Below are 8,389 nucleotides of genomic sequence, written 5' to 3'. Positions count from 1 at the left end.
ATGATTTTGGAAATATACTATGAAATTGTCTTACAAACAATGAAGAAAAAAATCCTCTGGCTATGTAATCATAATGTCTTTATTAATGTCTAAAATAACCATCCTAAAAGTGATCTTTCTTTGAAGCAACAGTGACCACTGAACACGCATAAATTGGCTGACAAACCAGAGTGTGATAAACCTTCATGTGGCATTGAAACACATTAAGAGATCAAATTAAAGTCTATTATGTCCCAGAAATCCCACATATGGAAAGATTTTTGATGTCACCTGTAATTCGAACATGTTAACTTAAACTACAGTGGAAAGGTTTCCCTGGATCCCACTGGTTTACTGTTAGTGGAAACAGCTGCTGCACCTGTAGTAAATAAGGTATATTTCTATTTTTCCTACCTTCTCGATCAAATTCAAGCTCTTGTTTCGATGAACAGCATGCTTGTGCTGCCGGAGCAGGCCGCAGATGTCGTTCTGTTTTAGTTTATCTGTTTGTCTTCCACAATCCCCACATCAGCACATGTGGGGGGAGTTCAAACTACTTTTCATTTTATATTAAACTTTCACTATTATTGCTGTAGTTAAGGTTATCATTGTTGATTTGTTTTTGAATTGCTGCTGTTTTTTTTGCTTCCTCTGAGAGCACTGTTGGAATCCCAGTTTAGTTGTCTTCTTCTGCTTGTGTATGAGTCGGTGATCGTCTGCTTAGATCAGATATTTTCTGGGAGAGTTATGTTCATCTACATTACAAACATCTGGATTAATATCAGATCTCTTCCTTTTAATCTAAATGCTGGCTCACACTCATTTTACTGTATTCTGATCATTATACATCTGTACTGTAAAAGTAACAGTTCATCAAACATTTTGCTGTGTGTAATATATCAGATGTCCTGTAGCATGGTGTTCTGGCAGGAAGTGACCTCTGCGGTCTTGACTATTCAACTGTGAGACTAGATGATCCATAGTTTGCTGATATTTGTGTGATATGATGGCATATGTGAAGTTTGCAGTGAACCCACAAAGACCTGTGATCTGGATTAGGTGTGACTCATCCCTCAAGTCTGGTATAGTACTGTGTGCAAAAAAGGTGCACCTTCAATCTCTCTCCTAACTGTGTCACGCTACAAACAGTCCTGTGATGTGAGACTGAATAACTACTATTAGGGGTGGGCGATATGAATGTGAAATGCACCATCAGACAAAATTAATTTGATGTACTGTTTACACCGTGGTGTCAATGTTTTAAATCAATGAGCTGTTTTATGAAAATATTGGATTTGATAATTTTGCATCTAAAGTACTTTGTCTTTTCAGGAATTTACATTGTTGGATTACCAAAAAACAGCTGCAGCAACTACCAGGTGTACATTAGATAATAGTCAACAGATTTTTCTGAAAGTTTATTAAATCATCATGTATGTCAGTATGATTTGAAAGAAATTGTATCCATGTCGTCCACCCCTCACTACTACTCAGATGTGATGAAATCTGAAATTGAAGGGAGAAAAAACATTTTGAAATTGTTTATTTTTCTTCCTGTATGGATGTGGCTGATTCTTATTTAAACATCCAAAATGTTGGAAACATGTTCCGTGTTAAGCTCAGTTCAGTCAGACAACTCAGTTTTTGTAAATGTATAGACTTGATATTTGACGTCTAGGCTCTGACCTCGTCACTCTCCATTTGCATAGATGAAGATCAGCTCAAAGCAGATTAGGGAGTGAAGATAAAAACGTGAAGCAGTGTTTGAAGTAAGGCAGCCCTGTCTGTGCTGCTGCTTTACTGATCAGTTTGCAAAGGCTCGATAAAATGTGCAAACTGAGCAGTAAAAGCTGTGTCATATGTTTTGTACTAAATATGACGTGTGAGTTGTCTGCCTGAACTGTAGCTCGCAGGCTTCGCCTTCCTTATGACACAAAGTATCTTCATAAGTGCTTTGATTGTGCCAAAATGTCCACCCAAATTATAAGGCAAGCGTTTGTGGGTGCTGGTGACGAGCGAAGAGGAGAGCTAGTAGAGAACGACGGCAGAAGAAGCCCTGCAGGTATTTCTTATAAATTGCACTGTAATTTATTATTATTATTATTATTATTGTTTATTAGTAGATCAAATTAGAAAAGGGAAGGGAGAATTTGGGAATTTTTACTTTACTTTCTTGGAAGAATCAGTAACTAAAACTCTTAAAATTTTAAATGGATTTTAATTATTCGTTTTCTGGACCATTGATGCACTGTAATCGATACAAATTGACCCTTTTTTCTTTCAAACTCAACTTGATCACTTTTTAAATCTGACCACTTGATAAAGACACATACTTGCTATTTTGTAATACTATTTTAATACCATTCAGCCAATGTTTTCGTTTCATTTTTTTCCCATAAAATAAAACGTGTCAGTAAATAAGAGACTTGCTCCTTGTGATTTCTTTTTTATTTATTTTAATCACACCTGATATAATTTTTATTATTATTATATTATAAGTGTTGTGGATGAGGTTCAGACCAGAGAAGAGTTCAGTTCAGTGCACAAATGAAAACCAACTGCTTCAATAAATTAAAAATTCATATGTACCACACAGTATTTCCCTCATAGTGGTAAATAAAAAGAATCCTGTCATTGTTACCATGGTGACATGTGGGGGTCACAAGTCATGCAGAAAAACATGGAACATACTAAATGGTAAATAAACACCGTTTATTTAACACCCACAACAAGGCAAGACCAGGGCAGAGAAAGGGTCAAGGAAACACTGCAGTATTAGTTTTACACACACACACACACACACACACACACACCAATATCTCATGAAATAAATCTAGATGTGTTTAAGATATTTGTCCCCATTTAATCCAACACCCTATGTGTTATTGACCATTGTAAGACATCCAGTGCACAAAAACTGCAGTTCTGGTTTGACCAAACTCGCCTAGAATGTCAAAGGATTTTGTTCCGTTAAGCCTCGATGCTGAGAAAGCTTTTGATCAAGTAGAATGGCCCTACCTCTTTGCAGTCCTGAAAAAATTCCAGATGGGTGACGAGTTTGTTGCATGGATCTGATTACTGTACAGCAGCCCCACTGCTAGAATACTCACAAATCAAATGCTTTCGGCCCAGCTCCAACTCCACAGAGGCACAAGGCAAGGTTGCCTGCTAAGCCCTTTATTGTTTGCTTTGGCTTTGGAACCACTAGCAGAGACCATTAGATGCCATCCTGATATACATGGATATAACACAGAGTACACGGAAAACAAAATAACCTTGTACGCTGATGATATTCTGTTATTTATATCCCAACCGAAAAATTACTATGCCAAATGTTTTAGCAGTTATTAAGCTATTCGGCACCTTCGCTGGATATAGGCTCAATTGGAGTAAAAGCAAACTGATGCCCTTATATCTAGAAGATTATAATTGGCTCAGGTCACTCCCTTTTAAGTTAACATCAGAAAAATTCACCTATCTGGGAATCGTCATTACTAAAAAATTAAGCTCTATATTCAAAGAAAACTTTCTTCCCCTTTTAGACAAACTCAAAAATAGAATTCAGACTCTTCCATTATCCCTAGTGGGCAGGGTGAATGCAATTAAGATGGTTTTTCTCCCACAACTACTTTACCTCCTCCAAAAACATACCAACATTCCTCTCAAAGTCATACTTTAAAAAGTTAGACTCAATAGTTCTTCCTTTTGTCTGGAATTATAAATCCCATAGAATAAAAAAGAACATTTGTGTAAGTCCAGATCACATGGAGGACTTGCACTTCCAAATTTTATAAATTTATACATTTTTATTGGGCTATCCGTTCCATTGCATCAGTGTTCGATGCTTTGTTGTCGAATGGGCTGGAGCTTGAGCAAGAGGACTGTCTGCCATATTCAATCGGTGCTGTAATTTTATCTCCATTTCCTCTTAACGGAACATGTTACAAGCACAACCCGGTAATACACGACACAATAAGGAGTTGGAAACAGATATTAAAGAACTTAAAACTCAGAGCGATCGCTCTCTGGTTGCCAAAAGCAGCAAACCCTTCCTTCCCTCCTTCTTGTCTAGACACGGCCTTTGATATGTGGAAAGAACTTGGTGTTCGTAATGTAGGTGATTTATATATGGAAGGATCATTTGCATTCTTTCATCAGCTACAACAAAATATGGTTTACCAAAACACCATTTATTCAGATTCTTTCAAGTAAGAAATTATGTTAGAACACATCTTCCTCAGTTTGAGAAAGCAGGGCCAGATAAGTTGGATGACTGCCTAGGTGAGTTAGGGAGGACAGATCACAATATATCCTGTTTATATGATAAGTTACAAGAGATAAGCCGTCCAACTACTGCCACTGTTAAAGTGGATTGGGAAAAGGAGTTATAGTTATAGGCTATAGTTATAGTTATGTTCTTTGTTGCAAAATACAAGGTTACTGGGGTGATATCTTTGGTTTCATGTCTAAGGTGTTAAATATTCAAATTGTCCCAGATCCAGTTTTAGTAATCTTAGGGAAATCCAATGAAGCAAAGAGACTGACACTGGCATAACAGCGCTTCTTGGCATATGGAATTCTCACTGCAAAGAAGTGTATCCTCTTATTCTGGAAAAAGAAAGAGGGACCAACACTGAAGATGGCTCACGAAGATAATGGACACACTCCACCTCGAGAGGATCCGGTTCATCCTTAAGGACAAGCTTAAAGACTTTGAGAACATTTGGCAACCTTTGGAATCTTATCTTACAGCGCAGTCCGGGGTGGGTTATTGCGGGTGAGGATTAGGGGCTCTCGTTTGTTTGTTTTTTGTTTTTATTTACTTATTTATCTTTCTTTCCCTTCCTTATCTTTGTTTGTATACTGTAAAAAAGAAGCACTGTAATAACAATTTTGTAACTTGATTTTTGAAATTAAGCTTCAAAATAAAAATATTTGAAACAAGTCAAATCACATTGCTGCAGTCAGCCCATTTTCTGATAAAAGCAGTAAAGGGTGAGTTTTATCTTGTCACGATGTGTTGGCGTTGTACTCTTATACGCTTAACACACACGTGCTCTGATTAGAATTTTTGTTGTTGTTGCACGTGACCTTTCTTTATCATGAGCCTTAAGATAAGTCAACATCACCAGCATGACTTTTTTATTCTAGATTAAAAAAAGAAGACCTGAGCAGTAAAAATAAGACATCAAGTCACACAGCAACAGGAAACAAACCTCTACTACAGGAAAAAAGTTACATAAAAAGTAAGAAGGAAAATTTCAAGGTGGAATCTGCTTTAAATTTCCGTATTGTTGTATATTCAACAGGGAGAAAGGGGGAGATTAAACCATACAATAATTATTTGACGTTTTTTTTTTTTTCTTTCATTCAATCAAATGTTTAATAAATTCCCTACCGAGGCAATGGAATCACGATAATCTAAACACTACTTCACATTTCATTTAGGCAACTCGTCTTATCCGTAAACGATATTCGTGGAGTCATTTTCACTGACCATATAAAAGGATAAGTTCAGGTCTAGCTCAACAAAATACTCATGTACCCATATATGACATAAGTCGATAGAAAAAAGAAAATCTATAACCAAATATGTTGATAATCGCTTCATCCTTTAAGCCATCAAACACAAATAACCAAACATTTTTACTGTGATTTGTTGCATTGTTTTATATTATTGTACATTTTATGGAAATGCAATTTGATGTCATCTTGATGTCATCTAGGACTCGGACAACCTGCAATGGGCATTTCGCATTATTTTTTGACATTTCATAATCTAAGCGATCGATCAATTTATAAAAATGGATCAGTTGACTATAAAATTATTATTGTTAGTTGCAGCCCTGAAGAGATGGAAGACAAAATCCACAGTCCTTTCTGTGCAAAAGTGCAGTTCATCTGAAGCTGAAATGGGTTTGGCCTGATGCTACAGTCTTTTAGAATGACACAAAGAGGGAATGTCGTACCAAAAAGACTTTAATCAGCTGAAATTAGGTTTTTGCGCAGAACCAGGACTGTGGATTTAGGAGGGGGTCTTTAAACATTCAGTCAGTATGTAGAGAAAGAACCATTTAAGTGACTGTAAACGTCTTTATGGGAATGTGAGTATTGTATTTAAGCAGATTGGAAAATGTGAACCTGTCCTTTAACAATCAGGTTGGGTGAACACATCGACAAAAGAAATTCTGGACTAAGTTCTGTGTGGTCAGTTTCTCCCTGTAGCTGCCTGAGACAACACATGGCGTCGGTTTGGCACAACGATCACTCGTACGGTATACCGAGAGGAGGAATGAGGAGTGGTCGCTGGAACAGCAACATCAGAAACTCACTTAATTTCATCTAGATCTCAGCGGTGTGGACAGATGCTTTGCATCCCTCACGACAGTCAAACAACGAAATATGTCCGACGCGAGGGATTCTTTTTTTAATGAATGACAAGACATCTGTGTTCATGAAGACAGGGAGATTGAAAAATTATTCCTGAATATTCTGGTCTGTGGGACCAAATGGATTAAGTTGGCAGCAGGACAGGATCTGACATCATAGTTTGTGTTATCAGGATGAAGGAAATGAAAGGAAGAGATGAGAGAGGACAGAAGCTCGGCCCAGCTTCTATGTTCTTACTGGTTAAGGTTTCTTGATTTGAGGAAAAGGGTGGGATTGGAAAAAGAAATACGGCGTTGTGCACCTTAATGGATCTTCGCCTTAGTTTGGGTGATTCTACGGACCATTTCATGTATCCAGACAAGACCCACAAAACATCTGCACACTCACAAGCCTTTTTCAGACATCAGCCTTTTTCATTGCATCAGTGATGGATTTTCAAACTCGTCGCTGAGGCCTTAATTAATGACCATCGTGAGCACAAAGGATGCTTGCCCTCCTTTTCTATCTACCGAAAACCCTTATAAACGTCCCTTACAATAATAATGCCTGAAAGTGCCTCAGCACACAAGAATGCCACTTAATTTAATTCCTACTTGTCCACACGCTGTATGTTTTGCAGGACCTTTATTTTATCCAAGCACACTGTATGATAAAAAGCTGAAAACCTAGGAAAGCTTACTAATGGTGAGATGATGTTTTTGAAATACATTTGCTTTCGGCATTCAAGATCAATACTGATACATGTATTACAGGGCTCTAAAGAAGGCAATGAATACCTCTGTGTTTATTTAAAGGTCCAATGTGTGGGAATTTCTCCCATCTAGCGTTGAGATCATATATCACAATCAACTCTCTTGCGCCCCACGCAGTTCAAAGTATGTATTACAGCTACGGTAGCCTTCACGCTTCAAAAAGCTGGTCTCTTGCTTTTTTCAATATCCTTTTTCTTTTTCTGGGCGAAGAAGAAGACTCCTGTTCCTGAAATTTGGATTTTGGCTACGATACCCATTAGCAGCATTAGCAGCACCAGCGAGTTTATCATGTGACAGCGAAAACGCGAAAGGCCGAGCAGTATATGCTGTATGTCCCTTACCGGCTAACATATTTCAAGATGGCGCATGAATATTGGGGCGTCTACCCCAGTTCATGCAAACGCAAATTTCAAGCCAAAAGGAATACTTGGAATTGATGGTGGTGGTAAATATTTATGAAAAAGGACAAGTTTGTGAACGGGCAACACAGATTTTGATAATGAACAACTAAACACGTTACACACTGGACGTTTAACATTGCTGCTTCTGCAGTAAGATTTTTTTGGCAACTTAGGAGCAGGAGAAACATTTTCACATAACAATCCATCCCCTTTTAAGTTCATAAGGCAAACTTGTTACTTGTTTACACATCCAACAATTACGGAGCAACATCATCATTTATAGCGAGTTGTGTTTCTGGCTGCCTGTAATTCCAATATTTACTTTAGGTCTGTTTTGATCTCCACCAACTCCTGAGGGAAATAGCCGACTTTAGCTGCTAAATGCTCCACTATGTTCTGCTAACTGTGTCTGTCTGCTGTTTGGTTCTGAGCAGGTAGCGGAGAGTTTTTTTTTAGAGATTTTTGCTGAAAACAGCTGCCTGCTGTGGAAGAAGGCAATGTTATGAGAGCAGTGAGAGTTAATTTACAGACCAGACAGCTACCCATTAAACTGAAACTATTCAGCTGATATTTGTCTGTAGGTTCATCACAACAAATTGTTGTTGCTGTAAAACATCGGTAGCAGCTTTAAACATCTAAAACTGACAACACATTTATGTAATGTAGTGCATGTCTGAAAGAGGCCACAGACTACTGCATGAACACAGTGACCTACCTGGATCGCAAGATACATCATCCCTAAGTAGGCTGCAATGCAGACTGCCAGCAGCAAGTCAAAAATTAGAGGTAGAGAGTGAGTGAGATACAGAGAGATTATTAAAAGAGAAACAGTCAAAAATCATCCGTAACATTATGTGATGGCTGTTT

Source organism: Sander vitreus, chromosome 9, assembly GCF_031162955.1.
Source record: "Sander vitreus isolate 19-12246 chromosome 9, sanVit1, whole genome shotgun sequence".
NCBI lineage: Eukaryota > Metazoa > Chordata > Actinopteri > Perciformes > Percidae > Sander > Sander vitreus.
This window is presented reverse-complemented; position numbering follows the sequence as displayed.